The 21,425-nt window shown below is 46.6% G+C and overlaps 1 protein-coding gene and 1 pseudogene across 2 annotated transcripts in view; both read right to left on the reverse strand.

Moving 5' to 3' along the window:
- The window catches only part of MAP7 (microtubule associated protein 7), a 115,457-nt gene extending 95,401 nt beyond the window's left edge, over positions 1–20,056 (reverse strand). The window contains exons 1-2 of the mRNA XM_080941696.1: positions 20,040–20,056; positions 17,959–18,036 (exon numbers count right to left, since the gene is read on the reverse strand). The gene's annotated coding sequence lies outside the window, so the exon portion shown is untranslated. The remainder of the gene's footprint in view (positions 1–17,958; positions 18,037–20,039) is intronic.
- LOC308439785 (heterogeneous nuclear ribonucleoproteins A2/B1-like) lies at positions 13,768–14,851 on the reverse strand (annotated as a pseudogene). Its single transcript has one exon. The product of its transcript is annotated as a heterogeneous nuclear ribonucleoproteins A2/B1-like (transcript).
- Positions 20,057–21,425: the final 1,369 nt, after the last annotated feature.

Raw genomic sequence — 21,425 nt, forward strand, 5'->3', positions numbered from 1 at the left:
GCTACTTGGCAACTGAGGTCCTGTGGCTCCCCCTCACCTAGCAGCAGCCCCCTCCCACTTACTCCCCCCAATAGGCACAGGCGCTGGTGAGTAAACACTCTCGCACATGAGCGCACGCGCACGCGCGCACACACCCATTCCAGAAGGCCTCTATTAAAGGCATGCAGGTTCAGATGCCTCCCTCCGACTGCCTAACCTGTTCAATCAGATCCCAGCTTCTTCCGGCCGTGGCACTTTCCTGGTCGCCTTTCTGCAACTGCACAGCAAAACGTTCGGTACATGGCAGAGGGCAAAGGATGACTTGGCGCCTGCTGTGAGCAGTTGCCCTGACAACCCTGACACAGTCTAATGAAGAAGCTCCAGCTGCCCAGGATGCAGAGTCCCTGGAACCCACCAGCAGAGGCTGAACTGCACAGGCAGCTCCTTCCTCCTCTGGGTGGAGCAGGAGAGACAGATAGGGAGAGGGACGTGTGGCAGGAGGGGCTTTGCTTCTTTCCATCCCTAGGTGGTCTATTATAGTGAGTAAAGTGCATGTTTGTATAGCGAAACCTTGGTGGCATCTGCTGTGATGCAGTGCTTCGAATTCGTGTCCAATGTGCCCCAACTCAAGTACAAACTCTCTCAAGACACTGTTCGCTTCACGAGACCCTCCAAGGAGACCTAAGATCAGAGGGGCACTGCCTCTTCCCACTAGAAAAACGATTCCTCTGCAGGCCAGGCTTAAAGGACAGAAACCCATCTGCCTGCTACTGCAGACTGCTGCTTTCCCCGGTGGCCAGCTGTAGTCACTGCAGAGCAGGTGAGCAGGTCCAGGTCTCTGGGGCCGTTCTCTCAGAAGCAATGCAGCCGTATGGGTTCTGTTCTGTTTGCTCATTTTAAGACTTTCCATTTTTATGTTGCTTCAAATTTGTACTTTTTTAAAAAGCCAATAGTTTTTTATAATAACAAATAACATCTCAAAAATGTCAATTGCTAAATGAAGGGAAAAGTTATTTTCTTTTGGCTTTTAGTCAAAATTAAGTCTATTTATAAAGTCAAAGGCAATCCTTCCACCCTTAAATGACTCTCCTACAGTTTCTCACATTAGCCTAGATTCTAAGGCCAGTCTCATTATAAAACATAACACAGCATATGTGCGGCCCATGCCAAGGTGCCCCCCTGAGAAATCACACCAGGTGACAGACCTTTAGGGAAAGGGAGGGGTGTGAGGGTCTGGAGAAGGGGTGGAGGCAGCCAGACTAGAGCAAAGTCATGAGGCAGAGAAATGGGGGACAGAGGACAGAAGAGCCTCCAGCAGGCCTGCTGGGGGGGGTCAAAGAGCTCTTTTTAGAAACGTCACCTGGTGGGCCACCTGCACTTGGCAGCAGGTGATGAAGTAAGTCATTGCTGGCCCCTGGGAGGAGTCTAGTGACATCACCTATAAGTGAACACATCTTTCATAGGAAGCAAACGTTGGCTAGTGAACTTTACTCTTAGTGGCCCAGTTTTCTCTGGACAGCTGGGGTGATGACTATTGTATCAGGTTGGGGGTAAAGGTTAAATGAAGACTGTACTATCACAGGAGGTGGCTGAAGCACACTGTCACTACATCTACGGCACACCCATCGTAACCAGCACAGTGGTTTGCATCTACCTTCAAGGTGTTTTCTTCTCAACTATAAGCCCTCTTGAGACACACCATTCCTTTGCACTGCTGGTATAGTGGGAGCAAATCCCACTGAAATAGAAACATCCACTTTGCCCATGTCCGTGGGCTATCCCCCAATGACAGAGTGGATTCTTCACTCTCTAGCCTGAGAGAGACCATAATATCTGATCTATATCTGTGTGAAAATCGCCTAAGTGATGGCTTTTGCTAACACTATAAACCATTTTTGACAACCTTTACTGGAAGGGTTTTCTGACTGAAGAGGTCAGAAGTCACCTCCAAAGAAACTCTGAGTCTAAGTGTCCAACGACAGAGCAAGAACCTCGCTGGGAACCAGCTTCAGGTTTACCACAGCAGAGGTTGTGCACTAGGCCCTCCGGAAATGTCACAGTGGCAGAACAGCATCAAAACACCACCACCTGACTGACACAGAAAGGCCAAAGTCAAACAGCCAGCTGGGGCACCTGACTCAGGACGCAGGATGCATTTGTCCTGGGGCCTTATGAATCCTGACAGATGCCAAGTTACAGGTCTGTCAAGCTGTAGTCATCACAGGGAAGGAAACAGCCCAATATCACATAATAATAAAACAGTTTCCCTGCCCATGAAGCACACAGTTTCCTATTTTCCTATTATTGACCACTGCCGTGCCACCGCCCATCCTGAGATCAATTTCTTAGATGCTTCAGTTCAATCTTTGATATGGGCGTTTGCTCTTACACAGACCTAAGAATACTGAGACGTAGTCACCTTTCATTTAGGACATACATACATTTGATTCCAGTTTTCTTTCTGGAGTATGTGGGGTGTGGTACATTTATACGTTCATTAGTGTGGAGACTCAAGGTTGACATGAAAACACCTTCATCAATTACCCTCCACCTCATGTTTGAGACGGTCTCGCTGAGCCTGGAACTCACTATTTCAGTTAGTCAGCTACTCACTGGGATCTGCCTGTCTCCATCCTCTCACTGATGGGGTTAAAGACATGGCCGGCTCTTACGTGTCCGCTGGGGTCTGAACTCAGGTCCTCACGCTCTGGTGAGTCATCTCTCCAGCCTGAGATCAGTTTCCTAAGTGTTTCAATCCAGTGTTTAGTGGATGGAATATAGTAGTTTACTCTTTATGTTTATTATTTTTAGTAGATTACTCTTATACAGTTTCAGGGTCCATCTCTCCAGGGCAGGAGGTAACTAACATTTAGTTTTGGACCTGGACAAGAGACTGAGGCGCATACTCTACATATCAAAGCAGACCTGGCACCCAGGTTCTCCCAGCATCCCTCAGTTCCTACCTGGCACACCCTGCCCCCAACCCTATCCTAAGAGACTCTTCTCTATACAATCCACACATTTTGGTCTCCTTTCTATCTCCCCTTCTCCTCTCCCTTTCCCTGGCCTCCTCCTTTGGGGTCAGTGAGTTCACCCACCACTTGAGAGTAGCTACACCAAAACCCTGCATTTACTACGGCCTCATCGGTCTTGAACTGACTCATCACTTTCACTCCAACCCCTTCAGCTTTCAAACCCTGATTCTCAGCAAAGGCAAATATGAGAAGGGGGATGGGCAAGGCCTTACATTTAAATATTCCTTGAAGTAAAATGAGTACCACTTTGAACTCCTGAGCCTCCTCCTCAGCCTGTGTCCCTTTTAAGTAGAGACAGGATCTTGCTCTGTAGCTGTGGCTGGTCTGGTGCTTGCTTGCAGCACAAGTTGGCCTAGATCTCTAAACTCCTCCTGCACACCAGTTGCCCAATGCTGAGCATGTGTACCCAGCACACGTGCACACATGGCCACACAAGGATCACATCCACGCTTCCCAGGCTTCTGTGATGCAAGCAGGTAAGTAGAAAGCAGCCGAGCCACGAATGCACTGGAGAGATCTGCCTAACTGGTAAGAAGTGTAGCTACAATTTTCTTTCTAAAAGCCCAACGAGCTTCATAAAACCGTGCTGCAGACAGAGAAAGCCTAATGTGGGCCATTCAAGGACTGTAGTTAAAAACAGAAATTAAGACTACTGGGCTGAGTGGCCGCCACTGGTAAATTACAAGTTCTATGTGTATGCTATTTACTTTCCAATAGAGCCCAAAAATGTCAAAAATTCTTTCTAATATTTTTACTATTAAATGACATAATTAATCTTTGAATACTACCAGACTTAGTGATTTTTAAAAATATTTGATATTCCCCAAAGTAAGCAGCAATTTCCTTCCAGCAGGGGTTCTTAGAAATCCACACTTGAATGCAAGTATAAAACCTCACATGGCCAGCTAGAGCCTGCAACACGGGATTAAGTCACCTCTGAGGAACAAAGGGGCCTGGTTGGTTCTTTGCCTTTTCATCCTTGAAGTTAAGGGGCTCCCTTGGTTTCCTAGGATGCTTGATGGTGGTTTCTGTGGTAACAAAGGCACAACATTCTGCCACCTTGTATCATCAGAGCTTCTAAGAGGCACAAAGAACACCACATAAAGCTGCTGCCCCCTTGGAAGGAGAATCAAAGGGCAGGTTTTGCTCTGTTCTCTATGTGACCACCTTTTGTTAATGGACATATGAGAGAAGAAGTACTACAGTAGTGGTGGCCAAGCCAACAGCCCAAAGTCAGAGCCCCACAGTGCCTTTTATAACATTTCTATAAATCTTCAGTACACATTATGCACTTCAGTACCAAGAGTGCATTCCCCCATGCCTGTTCTGCCATAGCCGAAGGGTACAGCTGTAATGTATATACTAAGCTGTCTATAATGTATATACCAAAACCTTCCTAAGCCTGAGTATCACTAGGTAGCCTGGGAATATTATCAAATACTGCACTGAACTTTAGCCCACTAACATGAGGCTAGAATGCTTCCTGCCCTCTTGCTCATGACGGTCACAGGTGATACCTCGTGAACACAAATTACATGGACTTCTGAACGTGATAAGAGCTGTGGATCTGGGCCTCTCCTCTCACAGTATCCTCTTCTTAGGACAGATATCCACTTCGGAGGGCTGGTGAGAGGCACTGACGGGTTTATACTGCTATTGCAGTGCATGTAGCTTTGATTCCCAACACTAACATCAGGAGCTCACAACTACCTCTAACTCCAGTTCCAGGGAATCTGATGCAAACACACTCATGTGCACATACTCAAATGCAGATGCACACATCATCATCATCATCATCATCATCATCATCATCATCATCATCAGCAGCAGCAGCAGCAGCAGCAATAGTAATAGTAAATCCTTAAAGGGGTCAACTTCACAGACAAAATGGAGCTGCCATAGCATATCGATGGCCAACAGACTCACTACACATCAACATGAGACAGTAAAAATCTGCACAGTAGCAAAGGTGTCAGCAAGTGTCCAGCATGAAGAATAGCATCGTCTTTATGCTGGTCTTTGTACTACATGGCTCTGAACATGCTTCAGAGTAACAGCACACTTAAGAACTGAGAGGCTTACAAACATCCCAGGCCACAGTGGAGCTGTGGAGGCTTATTGACAGCACTTTCTCTGAGCATGGACAATTCAGGGGTAACAGAACCAGGGTTAATAGATGGAGCGATTTCTAACTCATCTCCCCCTCTTTGGAGACAGGCTCCCACTTTGTAGCCCAGGCTGGATTATTAGCTCATGAGCCCCTTACTTTATACCTACAGTTCTAGGATCACAGGCACACTACTATGCCAGGCAGAGTTCCTACTTCTAATGTAGTTCTGGCAGACAGAACCAATGGAATGTAGCAAGGTATTTTCTTATCACTGAGGGTGGCCATGCACACACGCTGATCTGGGTGCTGATGTTAGAGTAATGTGTTGTGTAAGGGCTGGGCTTTTAAGGCCTCTCAGCCCTTTTCTGACTTGGGCTTCCTACTTGGTGAAGATGAAACCTAGAATTATGTAACCAGGAGGAAATGGCTGAAGAAAAGAACCAAGATCCAAGATCAGCTAAGCCCTCCCTTTGTTGTCACAATCTCTGTGCTATCCATAAAAATGAACCTCACAAGGTTTCCATTTTGCAAGTGGCAGTCCAGTGATTACGCTAACTGAACAACAGAACACTTACTCTCCTCTGGTTAGGAGACAGCTGTACTATGCTCATTTCTGCCCCTGTGATGCACAGATGCTCTCACTCTCTTACTCCATAAAAAAAGGAGGAAGATTCACAGCTCTTCCCTCATTGAGACAATTATTAGGAGTGGATTACTGTAACTCTGTGATGAAGAGGCTAAGGGGTGAAGGGCAATACAAACATTAGCAAACTAGCCCACTTAATTATTTTAAGGACAAGGCCACCTTGTCTTTAGATCAGTGAAGAACTGAGCATACAATGCACCCAACGTTCATTTCAGAACGTGCTGAAACTTCCCCTCAGCACCAAACTCTGCTGCCTCATCACCCTTCCCCATCTTTCTCCTTAAACTCCCTACAATCAAAACAAGCAACAGAAAAGACACTGTTTTCCTAAGACAGTCTTAAGAGCTGAGGATATAGGAAGACCCAGGTTTAGTTTCCATGAAAAGAAGTTTAATGTTCTTTAACCTAACAAATCAGAATGAATTTTCAAAAATTCAAATTTCTCACTTAAAAGATTTGCACAAATGTTGGGGAAAACTTGATTTTCTGAGGGCCAGTGCATCATCCCAAACAAGTAGAAATACAAGTATCTTTGGTTCAACACACAATAATGAACTTATGTAATATATGTACAAAGATCAGTTTAAAGAGAAGTTTAGAAGCTTCAAGACTGCAGCTTGTCAGGCAGGGCTTCTCTGCTGCATTTTTGAGACAGAATTCCTTTCTCAATAAATGTTTTGTTTTGTTTTTGTTTTTGTTTTTGTTTTTTATGCTAAGGCTTACAGTAGAGTAGCAGGTCACGCCTACCCACACATCCAGGGATATCTGTTTAAAGTCAGATGACTGCAAAGGTCTATCATGCCCTACAATGCAGCCAACATGTCAAAGGTCTATGTGTCAGTGGTCATAATCATCACTGAGTAGGATGGCTGCTAGTCACTTAGATGCTTTCCCGATGCAACACTGCTTAAATGATCATTACAATTGAGATCAGAGAGACCTATCAAATCCCCCTTTATCTTTATAAATGCTCTCCATTGAGAAGTCAATGGTAAGCTTAAAAAGATCAACAAAAATCATTTCTGTTATTTGAGAGGAAAGCAGACTGGTTATTTTTCAATATTAAATGGAATACAGAGTATACACACGTGTTCTCTGTCTCTCTCTTTCCTACTACAATGCAAACCCACTGTCTCATTTAGAAACTGAAGCATGCAATTTTGTGGATAGGGTACAGAACAGTCACATTGACAGCGTGTTTTTCACGAAAACATAAAATGTCTATGAAGGGTGTAGTTGGTGAGTGAGCAAGGAGTTTGTACATTGCCATTCTAGCACTTGGGAAGCCAGGGCAGGATGGTCTGAGTTTGAAGCCCTGCCTCAAAGATGAAAAGCAAAAAACAGCACGTGAAGGTTTGAATTCTAAATGTGAACACTTAATGATTTGACAGCTAGAACCATTTCTGACAACCCTGGCAGGGTGAGTCTAGGGCTTGGTCTGCTCTCCTTCCATCAAAGCATCAGTGAGAACCGTGGGCAAGCATAATTATCAGCAGCTACCTGGGACATAAAAAGCCTTACATTGAACTGTAAGAGCTAAGTATGTGTAGAATCAAATCAAAAGCCTAAATACTTTAAAAAATTGCAAATGTAAAGCAAAAAAATATTCTGAATATAATAACTGATCTCAATCAAAGCAAGACATGAAGAATAAAATTCCTACCAACTAGCCACTACCACCAAACCTACCAACTAACTAGCCATTACTACCAAAACCTACCAACTAACTAGACACTAGCACCAGACCTACCAACTAACTAGCCACTACCACCAAACCTACCAACTAACTAGCCATTACTACCAAAACCTACCAACTAACTAGCCATTACCATCAGACCTACCAACTAACTAGCCATTACCACCAGACCTACCAACTAACTAGCCATTACTACCAAAACCTACCAACTAACTAGACACTAGCACCAGACCTACCAACTAACTAGCCACTACCACCAAACCTACCAACTAACTAGCCATTACTACCAAAACCTACCAACTAACTAGCCATTACCATCAGACCTACCAACTAACTAGCCATTACCACCAGACCTACCAACTAACTAGCCATTACTACCAAAACCTACCAACTAAATAGCCACTAGCACCAAACCTACCAACTAGCCACTACAGTCAAACCTACAAACCAACTAGACACTACTGCCAAACCTACCAAGTTGTCACTACTACTAACCAAACCTACCAACTAGTCATTACCGCCTTGGCGGTAGTTTGTTGTTTAATAAACACTCTCTTCGGTTTGACTGAGCATCCGGGTTTTAGGGGGCCTATGTGGGAAGAAGTAACTCCTCAGAAAGAGGCATACGTTGACGACCACTCACTGGGCTCCACTTCATCTCTCAAGTGCTCTCGCCTTTCACAGTCACCATCTAAGTCCAAGCAATGTAACTTTTATTTGGCAAACTTCCTTTTTAAACACCCTAATTGTCCTATTATTCTTTTCATCATAAGGCTAACGGCTACACTGTTAAATCAACTAACTCTTTGAAGTGCGTTGACAACTGTTACACTCCAGCGCCTGTCTGTACAGAGGCCTGGAAGGAACACTGCTTCCTCTCCCCACACCCTTGAAACCAGTCCCTTCAGAACCAGAGAAAGGCTTTATCCAGCTCTTTGGAAATAAGATATTGCTTATAAACAAAGCAGAGGTGTTTACATAACTAAAAGGTGTTTGTTTTAAAATTTTGCAACACTGAAACCTGTTCTGGAATGTGTTTCCGGACAGATACATCTAACACAGGAAATAGAGACCTGGGTACTGAGGACATAGACGGCTCCCTGTAGCACCTGACATGCAAGTGTGAGGTCCTGAGACCAGACAGCTTGCTCTCCTGCTTCTCGGTATATCCGAATACCTCTAATGGCCGAGCCGTACTTTCTCTTGGGTTCTTAATGGTGTCTGTGTTTGACAGTCCCTTACAGAGCACGGGGTACATAGAAGGACTGTATGTTCATACTCTTGGGTTCTTCATGGTGTCTGTGTTTGACAGTCCCTTGCAGAGCACGGGGTACATAGAAGGACTGTATGTTCATAAGGGGGCTTGAAATTACAAAGTCATCAGAAAAAAAAATTCCGGATTTATTTTTGTGCTGAATATATCAGGACATGATAGTCTTCCATTTCCTATAACATACCTTTATTGAAGAATGATACATTTTAATACTTCAAACTATCATGAAGCTTACTTGTCCATCAGTCATTGTCTTGCCATACATAAACAATAAAGGAAATATTCAGAGACGCCAAGACCTCCTTTGAGGAGGCGACATTTTATCTTTGTTAAGTTTTTTGTTGTTATTACCACCAAGTCTGGGTTGCATAAATCATTTCCTAAGGGAAAAATGTGACGACCAGGGCTTTTGCAACTTAAGGATGTTTCTTCTAAAACTGGTGACTTTGAGAAGAAATGAAATCACTTTCTGAAATATTCTGCTTCATTTTGTCTGAAGAAGCCAAACTGTCTCCTGCTTCCCCTGAAGGCCGTAAGATATGAGCTACACAGGTTTCCTATTTTCCTCATACAGGGGGTACTTGAACTCAAATGGGTCTGAGAAGCCCATCCCCATGGTCCAAAGGGAATGCAAGTTTAGCTTCATGGCTTAAACCAGAGTAACTTCTTTAGCAATAATATTTCAAATCACTGTGTAAGATTAAAAGTAAAATAAAAATGAGGTGCTGATGTTGGTGCCTACTTCAAGGACACAACATTCTCTAAGCATCCCATAGACCCACACAGAGTGACCTTCTAATGAACACTGGGTAACATTTTGACAGGTGAAAAGCTACCTTAATGACACCTTTTATCCTGTCTTACCTGGGACAGTGAGATCACACAGCTACAATTAGTTCTGAATCAGCACTGCGTTCCAACGCCCTCACTGTGGTGAGCTCACCAATTTGAGCAGAACCTTGCTTAAGGGAGAGACTCGGCATGTCAGCGTATGCCCATCTTTGCACGGTGACGCAGTGTTAATCCTTTACAATCAACAGTTCCTACTTCACCGTGTCAGGGATTGTTCTCTCTATTAACTCATGTCTTCCTTGAGAAGCTGCTGCTGCCGTGTCTTCATTTTTAAATGGTTGCTTATGTGACTTGTAGAGATCCCACAAGCAGTAAAAGGTAGAGGTTCCAGTGCTCTTGTACCAAAAAAAGCAATTAGTATTATTCCTGAGCAGCTTTACTCTCAAGAGCAAAGCCTTGCTTCATCCTTGCAAGATCAGGCACCACATTAAATTATTTCCAGTAAAAATCTAAGGAGAAAAAAAAATCAAAAACTTAATTTTAGGGGCCGATTTTTGTTATTCTGGTCCTAGATCTATCGTAACATGCACGAGGTTAATCTACCAAGAGAACCATGGAAATCCAGGATGCTGAAGGCTGGCCCTCACTTCAGATTGCACCGGACGGCTTTGCAGATATACAGAAGCAGATACACGGCACAGAGCCCTCTGGGCACTTCAGCACATGAAGTGTTGTGGCGTCAGATATTAATTGAAGGTAGTTTCTGGAGTGTAAAGCATCCTGCAGAGAAAGGGAGGGCACATTGGCCTGATGGCCTCAGCATCCAGTCTCACAGGAGGATCAAAGGGAGCAGATGGAGGTCAAACCCTGTCAGCTATTTTTAGATGAAGAGCCCAGGTCCTTCAAGGCCGCAGGGTCACCAGCAACTTCTTCAGGAACAAGTAAAAAACAACTTTTAACAAAATGTCATCTACTCATGCCGAATTAACTGTTCCTGGTTTTGAGGGGGAGAAGGAAAGCAGAGCACTAAAGAAGTAGAAAAAAGGCTCGTTGTGTTTCATTTTTGTCTAGCTTCACACTTTTATAGATCAGGTATATGAGTGTGCCACAGAGACTGTCCACACAAATGTACCCACACCAATTTTTATATCCATATTCCCTTCAAAAGGTCTTGAGGAGAGAAGTGAAGCAAAGTCTACAAAACTGAGGGTAACAGTGTAAGACTGTCCATGTGGTTACTGTAAGGGAGGTCTACCTGGCACCTCCAAATTAAACCTACCCAGACAGTCAAATGAAGAGCTCATGGTGGAAAGTGGATGAAACCAGCTTTCAGCATGGTCTGCACACAGAGTCACCGGGAGGGTTTTAAGCACACTGCCACCACCTGGTCCCACCTCCAAGACCCTCCCTTGGATAACTGCCTGGGAACCACAGGGGTTCTAGGTCCCCACAGGATTTTAACTCTTTTGCCAAGACTGAGAACCACTGATCTGAACTAACGGTGTCCTAGCAGGTGACGTCAGTAATGGCGTCGACAACATGACCTCTGCCCACGGAGTAAACCCCTCAGACAAGCACATGAGGGCTGTGGGCTAATTTAGAACCTTGTTTGGGAAACCAATCAGCTGGGATGCTGAAGGCAGGCAGTCCGGGCCTGCCTGTCCAGTCTGCCACATGGAAGACTCAGGTCAGGAGCATCCGAGAACCGCCCATCCAGATTAAAATCTTGAGAAGCAGCCAAGCTTCCTGCACTAGGAACCGATCTTGTTCATAACCGATCTTGTTCATATGCAGGTCAGAGCCATCCAGCATGGCTTAAAGGAACAGGGTTCTTTCTAGAATTTCACCTTGAAATGTGAGCTTACCCTAGAGTCTAGCTTCTTTATATATTCAATGTGGTGTCGGCGACCACATTTTACAACTCAAGGTTATGGCATGGTATAGGATGAGTCCATTACCAGAAAGTCAACTTTTAAAAGGAGTTTTTGCTGGCAATTGTTAAAAAGCCAGAGAATTTCAAGACCCCCTCATACAGTAATGTTTTAAACTTAGAACCAGGATTTTTACTAACTGCTTGCGAAGTGCAGTTCACATAGGGCCACCTACTCCCAAGTTCCCACTCCGAATTCTTTAGGTTGCTGTGCCCACCTGCACTATCTGGTTAGCTCTGCCAATCCTGGGCTTTTCCTCGTGCAACCGGGTATTAATACTAACTTAGCACAAGGTAACCGGTTTCATTGTGGCCTTTCCCTATGTATATTACTGTCTTTCTTCATCTTCTGTGCTTGATCCCCTACCCACCCCCACGTGGCTGGTTCCCCACCCCCCACAAATCCCCCTGCTCAGATTGCAGGCTGCGCCCCAGGAATTCAATTACTCCCCATGCCCTCTAGATTTCTTCACATTCACTCTTGGTCTCCTCCCCAATTTCTTGAAATAGGATTTCCAGTAGCCAAGGCTGGCCTTGAACTTCTAACCCTCCAGCTTCCATCTTCCAAGTACTAGGACTGCAGGGGTACATGTAGGCCATGCTTTCATTTTCATGCACACGCTCTTAAATCTAAATTCAATATGAGAGAAAAATATACTTGTCTGAAAATATACTTTTAACAATACTCTATAGTCCCATCCATTTTCCTGCATGTGTTATTTCATTTTTCTTTGTGGCTGGGGGTGGGGGGGATATTGTATACTAGGCTGCATTTCTTTTTTGAGACAGGATTTCTTCAGTGTAACTCTGGCTGTCCTGGAACTCACTGTGTAGACCAGGCTGGCCTTGAACTCAGAGACACACCTGCCTCTGCCTCCCAAGTGCTAGAATTAAAGGTGTATGCCACCATCTCCACTAGGCCATGTTTCAATATCCTTTCACCCACGGATGGACATGTAGGCCAGCTTCATTTCTTAGCTATTTTAAATAGTGCAGCAATAAACATGGATCTCATAACTAGCTCTGTAGGAACATTTAAGAGGAGAAAATATTGAATGTAGTTGAGCCTTGGCTTGTTTTAATGTAGTTATTTTCATGTTGTCAAAAGCATGTGTATTTTCAAATTAACATTTATAAAGTCATTAGCATGGGGTGCAGCTCAGTTTAGAGCATTTGCCTAACATGCAAAACGCCCTGAGTCTGATCCTTTGTAGCTCTACATAAAAAAGAAAGGGTTGGAGAGATGGCTCAGTGAATAAGAGAATTGTGAGGCATTGTGACACCCCAGTTAAATCTCAAGTATCTGTGCAGAAAACCCATGTTGTGAGCACAGCCATGAATGTGTGCTCCTATTCTATATGAGTGTGTGCACCTATTCTATATGACTGTGTGCTCCTATTCTATATGACTGTGTGCTCCTATTCTATATGAGTGTGTGCACCTATTCTATATGACTGTGTGCTCCTATTCTATATGACTGTGTGCTCCTATTCTATATGACTGTGTGCACCTATTCTATATGACTGTGTGCTCCTATTCTATATGAGTGTGTGCACCTATTCTATATGAGTGTGTGCACCTATTCTATATGAGTGTGTGCACCTATTCTATATGACTGTGTGCTCCTATTCTATATGAGTGTGTGTACCTATTCTATATGAGTGTGTGTACCTATTCTATATGACTGTGTGCTCCTATTCTATATGACTGTGTGCTCCTATTCTATATGAGTGTGTGTGCCTATTCTATATGAACATGTGCACCCATTATTCCAGAGCTGTGGGGGTGGAGACAGAAGGATTATAGGAGGGCCTTAATGGTAGTCAGTTTACCTCATCTTTTCTTTTTCTTTAGAATTATTTTATTAAATTAACATGAATATACAATAGTTTAACTCTATACACACGCACTTAATATTTTAAAGAAAAAAATGTTATGTCTTATTACACCATGATCCTGGGTAATAGCTTTTCAAAATTTGAGAAAAATCTTTAAAAAGGTTCCACATGTCACCTGAAACTCACAACTTTAACATTATCAAAGAAGGAATGCTTCTACACTCTTACAAAGACCATTAGAAAGTAACAACAATTAAAAAGCTAAGAAACTGTCTCAAAGGCATTTTTTTTTTTTTTAACAATTCTTCCTCCATAGTAAGGTATTAAATAATCCAGTCCATTCACAAAATGGCTGTGTCTGCTCTGGTGCCCTCTGCCATATCACTGCGTATTAATGCATAACTGAGACAAGAGTTTCTTCAACACTGTTATTCCCATAACCTGAAACTGTTCTGTCACCTTGGGCTCTCATCCTCTGTTTACACAGGGAAGCCCATGGTAAGTGGGAAGAAGCTCCGTATTGCTCCTCCCACCATACCCCCCACTTCCTCCAGGACCACAGTCCCCCCCCCACCATATGCTCCTCCAATGTTCCTGCTACCACCAAAGTTTCCACTCCTCATAGGACCATAGTTAGAAGGCTGTTGGTTATAATTTCCAAAATCACCGATTTCTACTTCCATAATTCCCCCCCATAGCTGTCATATCTACCTCCGTAGTCCCCACCTGATGCCATATCCAGGTCCCCCACCGTAATATCCCCCTCTTCCTTCTCCATAACCAGGGCTGCCCCTAAAACTGCCACCTCCAGGTTCTTCATACCCATCATAGCCACCCCCAAACCCACGGCCACCTCCGTATCCATCAGATCCCCCCCCCAAAGTTGCTTCCTGGTCCAAAATTCCCACCGCCACCACAAGAATCCACAAAACCAAAGTTTCCTCTTCCGCTCCTAGAATTTTGGACTTCCTGTATCTCTTACCTAGACAACACCTTTCTCACTTTTGTATTGTGACCATTTATGGTACCATACTTTTGCAAGACAATGTTATCCACAGGGTCACGGTTCTCAAAAGTAACAAAGCCAAAGACAGGCCAGACCGCCTGTCAGTAACTATTCCAATGGTATCAACTTTTCCATATTCTCTAAGTAATCTCTAAGGTGGTGCTCCTCAGTATCTCCCTTAATTCCACCAACAAACATCTTCACAGTCGCATGGGCCCCTGGCTTTCCAGACTCCTCTCTTCGTATAGCACGTTTCTGCCATCGATGGGATGAGGCCTTGAAGCCACGGCAATGCCAACCTCAGCCGTGGATGAGAAAGTTACAAAGCCAAATCCTCTTGATCTTTGGCTTGCAGGATCCCTCATGGCCACACAGTGTGTGAGCCTTCCCCATTGCATTTCTCAAACTTTCTTCTGTGGTTTCAAAGCTTAAGCCACCAAAAAAGAGCGTATAGAAACGTTCCTTTTCTCTCTCCCTCTGTCGGGGGCTTAGTGGCTCGATTTCTCGAAGCCAAGCGAGATGAGAAAGACCTCCATGGATGAACATACATGGGACTCGTCTGCCGCTGTGGTGAGAGCAGCTGATGGCCGAGAAACTGCAGTGTACGGAGCTCCTGCACACGGAGCACACGGGGCACACGGGGCACACGGGGCCCCTGCACACGGGGCCCCTGCACACGGGGCTCCTACACACGGGGCCCCTGCACACGGAGCACACGGAGCTCCTGCACACGGGGCTCCTGCACACGGGGCTCCTGCACACGGGGCTCCTGCACACGGGGCTCCTGCACACGGGGCTCCTGCACACGGGGCACACGGGGCTCCTGCACACGGGGCACACGGGGCTCCTGCTCACGGGGCACACGGGGCTCCTGCTCACGGGGCTCCTGCACACGAGGCTCCTGCTCACGGGGCTCCTGCACACAGGACTCCTGCACACGGAGCACACGGGGCTCCTGCACACGGGACCAGCGCTGCTGCTACTCCAGTTTACCTCCTTAATCAGTGAGTCCCTATCTCAGGAATAAGGCGTACAGGTGATGGAGCATTATAACCACTGCCCTGTGGCCCCCGCATTCAGAAGCACAGGTAGATGGACCTTACACACTCATATACACCCGAATTATACACGCTATACTTGAGCATATACGTAAATGACGAAAAAGTAAAGTGAAGTAACACCTGATTAAAAAATCTAATTCGTCAACTAATTCTCTAATGTAAATATATATATTTATGAATATATATATGAATAAACCTTAGCAGGAAAAAGCAGTGAAATGCCATTTAAGTTACATTGCAAACAATTAAGCATTAAAGGAAAGTTATAAATCTTAATTTATAATAATGAACGGTGACAGGAGGCACCATCACTAGAGAGCAGAGTCTGAAACTAGAGAACAGACTGCAGGCATGAGGACACTGCATAAACTGAGATTAGCACACAGTATTCATCCTAAACACAGTGAGCCCCGAGAAACAGGATCAGAAGACAAGACTCGGAACCAGTATTTCCAGACGGCTTTTTCTGTTGTCTAGATCCGGGGTCTCGTTCTGCAGCCCTGACCGGTCTGGTACATAGTGCAGACCCATGGAGACCAGCCTGCCCCGGCCTCCCGAGTTCGAGCGTTAGACCAACATCATTGTGCCAGCTATTTACAACTTCCTAACACGCTCCTTCTCAGGGCCGGGGATGAGGGTACAGACGCACCAGAGAGGAGGGGGAAGGGAACAGGCTGCACAGGAAGTGAGAAAGCCCTTGAGGATAAGAGAAAAGGAGACGAAGCCAAGATGAGAGTCAAATAAAGACTCTAGGGCTGGGAATGTAGCCGGTGATCAAGAACTCATCTGGCACGAACCTGGCTCTGGGCCCATTTCCCAGAATCACAGAACAGCAAGACAAACAGAAACTCCATATTATACTGGGTTCTGGGCTCAATGTGACCTCATTCAAGAGACTGCATTTGCACCAAGAATAAAGACATCTCATTGAAGCGACTACAACTTAAACAAACAAACAAAAAAAAAACTGGTGGAATGGCTAAAACCAAAACCATCCAATCAACAAAATCTATGAGGGCTGAAAAGGATGAGAGCAATTACTTCACGTGACGCTCACAGAAAAAGTACAGCCACCCTAGAAGTGGCAACAACTTTACGTGATCACAGCGGAGACACAACAATGTACGCATCTGCCTTAATTGACAACCAGTGAAACCAGCATACGGATATAGTTGACAGTTGTTTCTCCTACCCAGACCTAGGAGTGACCCGTGTCCTTTAGCGGGTGGGCAGGAAAGCACTATGGTGGAGAGCAGGAGCTACCAATGCACGGCACAGTGTGCTCGAATCTCAAATACATCAGTGGAGGGCGGCGACCCCTGCAGGAATTGAAGGGTATGCTTCCACTTAAGACTGGGAAAAGTCAAGGTGGTGAACAGATCAGTGGGTGGGAGTGAGCCTAAGGGAGTTCTAGGAGTCAGGACGCTAAGTCCTGTTGATGGTGATGGTTAAACATCTAACAACACTAACTATCTACTGAAACAACACTTTAAAAAAACCCTCTACTTTGAGGATTTCCAATCTTTTTTTTTTCTGGCAACTTTCATGGAAAGGTCTACTGGGCTATCTCGTCTTCCCAATGCTTGACCTATTAATCAATTGTGACAGGATGCACCCCAACTCTTGGACCAATAACTGAAATTCCTCTGCTATGAGAGACCAGCGGACACCCGAATCCAAAGCAATGGCTTTAATTGACCTTTTTGTCCCTCTTGGGCATCCCTTACTTCTCTGGCTTGGCTATCTCCCCCCACCCCCTCCATTTTGAATGGCCATCTATTCATTCTGTGGTTTTTCTTTCTGACCTCTCCTGGAGTGGCCCTCAGACCTGACCTCGTCTGTTCCTGCGGGTTCACCCTTCCAGTTAACTATTTGGTGTCACTACTGACAGGTCCCCTTTGTTGCATGATTTTTCATGTATAAGTCAACCCACCATTTCTTTTACTAAGTTGTATCCATTAGTATGTTCATGTGGAGTGTGTAAACCAATGAACCAAATTCAGAGTGGAACATCCTGTGTCAACCTTTTCACCTGCGATCCTGACATATGTCTGAGAGTCTCGAACCATTCCCCTTTGCATGCTGGCCGACGGGCCAGTGCCTACGCTAGCTCTTCCAGGGACCTCAAAGTTGAGTTTGCAGACCAAACCCTCTCCTTTCTCTCTCCATCTGATCTACACAGCTGCTCTGAAAAGAAGTCCTCCTTTCCGGTTCCAGAGCAAACAGGTTCCCCTCAGACACGGCTGCCATTGACACAGCTGTCCCAAACGGGCAGGGTAGGGTGGAAAAGGACGTTCCCAGGAGAGTCTGTGTTTGTGTTAAAGGTACAGAGGAGCTGTGAGAACAGGCAATCTAGAGTCACAATTCACTGCAAAGGACATTAATCTGATTAACAACACTTTAATCAAGACACTACCTTCCTGTCCACACAATACTGTTGGCTTGACCTTTGGCCTCACCGAATCCATCATTCCAAACATATTTCCCTGGGCACTTTGAGCCTTTCACATTCGTCTTGTCAAGATGACTGAGCTCCTCTCCACGTGTGCCTTTATTTCCCCTCCTTCTCCACATTAAGCACACATCACTCACCTGCTGTTTTAGGTGCTGTCTGCAGTGTGTGCTCTGGGATGACCACGGCGTGCGTTCCTCCACTGAAGTCCTCACAACCTGCACAAATGCACACACAAAATAAGTGGAATTAAAATGTGCTAAGAGCCAGGTATATTAATGGCTTACACCTGTACTCCCAGTAGAGGTAGGATTTTGAGTTTGAGGTGAAGCTGGGCTATATCTAGTTAAAGCCTAGACTGTACCTAAGACTACAGACTGTCTCAAAAAAACAAAAAACAAAATAAAAAAACCCAAACAAACAAACAAACAAAAAAACAAACCAAAAATGTACTTCACACTTCCTTTCTTTAGCATCCACTGGCCCAGGTGTTGAATGCTAAAAGCAAAAACGGGGGAAAAATGCAGGACCAGAAACGTATGACACACACACATGTGATATATATGTTGGTCATATATAAAACATGTTTATTGGAAATTTAAATTTCTAGGCAAAGATGTGGAGGAATTGTTTACTAGCAGAAAATAATAGCCAATAAATTCTACTTTTAATGGAAAAGAGGACTTCAGGCTGGTGATACGAGTCAATGTTTGCCTAAAGGCACTTGCTCCCAAACCTATGTTTTATTCTCAGAACCCACTCAATGAGTTGCCTTCTGATCTCCCCACACACATGCTGTGGCATGCACACCCCCCCCACAACAAAGTAAATAAATATGAAATCTAAGACGACTTAAGAACACATGGTTGACTTTGCATCCTAACTGGTAAAACACTTGGATCGTTCATTCCTTAACATGATCAGGCACGGGATATACTCCTGTTGCAAGTTCGTTTATGTCTGGACAAGTACCAATGCAGATCTACAAAGCATTCAAGGACAAACCGATGCCTATCAAATCGCTAACATTTTACCCCCAGAAGCTATTACTTCCGTATCCTTGCCTTAGTCACAACCAAGAATGTCCGGGATTGGGGAGCCTGGACAGCTCCCAGCTCAAGTTCCCTAAACTCGGGCATTGCTTCTCCACCCAGACCAAAATAATGATCACCGATCTTTCAAACGCAGCAGACAAAAACAAAATCAACCACTTTTCAGGATGTAGCCTGTCATGGAAATAAATTCAGGACGCGGTCAGGTGTAAATCATTAGAGTTTAGTAGGTACAATCGCAGAGACATATTAGCAAACACTAAGCTCCGAGGGCCTTGCGCGTTAAAAATAAGCACGCCCTCTAAACGAGTGCGTCGTGGTGGGGGTGGGAGGTGGAGCGGGTGGAGCGAGTTTTGCATTTAGAAAACAATCACTTCAGGTTGTGGGCGTACAGAGAGGCAGTAACAGCTTGCAACTGCGGGGTCTGCAACTTAACATTTCTTTAAAATAACAGAAGCACCTCCCGCCCCCACGCCAAGTGTAGGAAGGTACAGGAGCTGCTTACTCGGCCCGGATTAGAACAGGGGGTTAGGAGGGAGGGTATGACTTGCAATACATTCCGCGGAGAACAACAAAATCACGCGGAGGGGAGTGTGTGTGTGGGGGGAATGTGTGTGTGGGGGGGGAGCTGGCTTCACGTTACGGCGAGATGGGTACGGGTGGGAAGACCTTCCGAGGGTGTGAGCTACGTCCCCGCGTGTCCCCGGTGGCCGTGCTGGCGGCAGACTGTCAACACCGAGCCTGAGGGCCGAGCCAACGCTCCAGCCCTGTGGCGTTAGTGGCACAGGAAGAGTCGGGCTCACCGCGCTCGGTGCTCTGGGTGAAGGCCGGGGTGGCGACGGCTCACCCACCGGCCGGATACTTCGGCTCGCACCCCGCTCTCCCGCTCTGAGGCTCCGATTCTCACTCTTTCCCGGACCCCCGACAGCCCCCGGCTCGTCCCCGACTCCCCGGCGCGCTCCCGACAGCGCCCGGCTCGCCCCCGACCACCCCGCGCGTCCCCGTCCTCCCTCCGGCGCGCGCCCAGGCCTGCTTCCACCTGTTGTGGCCCCACGGGCGCTCGGCGGTGGCCGGTAGCGCGGACTCCCGGGGTCGCTTGCTCGGGGGGCCGCGCCCCCGCCCACTCCCGCGACCCCCGCGTCCCCCTCCCGTCCCGGCCGCGCCGTCACCTGGGTCGCTCTGCGTAGCGCCGTCGCCGCCCCTGTGGCCGTCGCCGCCAGCTCCCTGCTCCGCCATGGTGCTCCGATGACGCGCCCGGAGAGCCGCTCCGCCCTCTCCGTCGGCTTCGCTCCCGCCGGGCCCCCGCCCCCCGGGCCCGCGGCCCAGCCAGGTGAGCGGCGGCCTGCGCGGGCGTGGGGCGGCGACTGCGAGGGCTGGCCCGACGCCGCCGGGGCCCGGCGCGCCCCCTGGCGGGCAGGTGCGGCGTGGCAGGCGGCCGGAGCTAGAGTCCCGGGCGGTGAGCCCCAGCCACCGGCGCGCCCGGGCGAGTCAGACGAGCGTCCGCCGGCAGCCCCGGTGCGGCGGGGACGTTAGAGCGCGCTGTTCCCCTTTGAACTCCGAAGCCGCCCAGTCAGTTTCGGCTCCGGCTGACTGGAGTTGGCGGCGACAGTCGCCCAAGGAGCCGATGCCACGTGGAGAGCTGAAGCACACCGGCTGGGATCCGCGCTGGAATCCGGGCCCCGCCTGCGCTTTGGGGAGCCTTCGCCCGTGACCCTAGCTTTTCCGTGTCTGATGGCCCAGCACGCACGTCAGTGAACCCTGCGCGGACTGGCGTGGCGTATCTTACTCTTGGCTTCCGATTAGTAGAACTGTCTTGTGACTATCGTGTTTGGAGGGACCAGAGGCGTGGGGAAGGCAGTTTAAAAAGAAACATTAGCAACTGAGAAACGGATTTCTGCCGGGAGCAGGCAAAATAAACGATAAAGCAACAAAATGCTGAGGGGGTGGTTAAGTAACCTACAGAAATGGAAGCAGACGAACAGAGCAGCCTACCAATTCCGCCTGCTCACAGGCACGTGCACACCCTCGGTTAGCCGGAACAGATCCAACGAGCTCTTCGGATCTGTTTGATACCCCACATAATGTGCTGGGGACAAGAAAAGGGTATCAGAACACAATCCTTATTTACAAGAGCTGTCACTCCAAGCCCAGATTGGAGTGTATCACTTCACTTACAGGTTTTCTGGTTTGTCACGGATTCTCCCAAAAGCACCATGCCGACAGTGGACGTGGCAAACAGATCTTTGATAGTAAGATAGTTCTTCATTATATTCCAACCAATCTTACCACGCTTCTGGTCAATAAATATAAAGCCCCAGGTAAGCTGAGAACGTGTTGTTGGCCTCAGCTTAAGCTCCAGGAAGGATGTTTTACTTTGTGAAATCGGAAGAGTTCAGGACACCTTAACTCACTTAGCTAACAGAAGACTTTCTTAACTGAATGTAGTTAGTTTGACTATTTGGCAGAGCCCTGGAAAAGGAAGGCAATTTGTTTCATCTACCACTGACCCTTATTCCACCCCCATCCCTTCCAGATCTCTACACTAAGGACAGGAG

Source organism: Micromys minutus (genome assembly GCF_963924665.1).
Source record: "Micromys minutus genome assembly, chromosome: 30".
NCBI classification, from domain to species: Eukaryota; Metazoa; Chordata; class Mammalia; order Rodentia; family Muridae; genus Micromys; species Micromys minutus.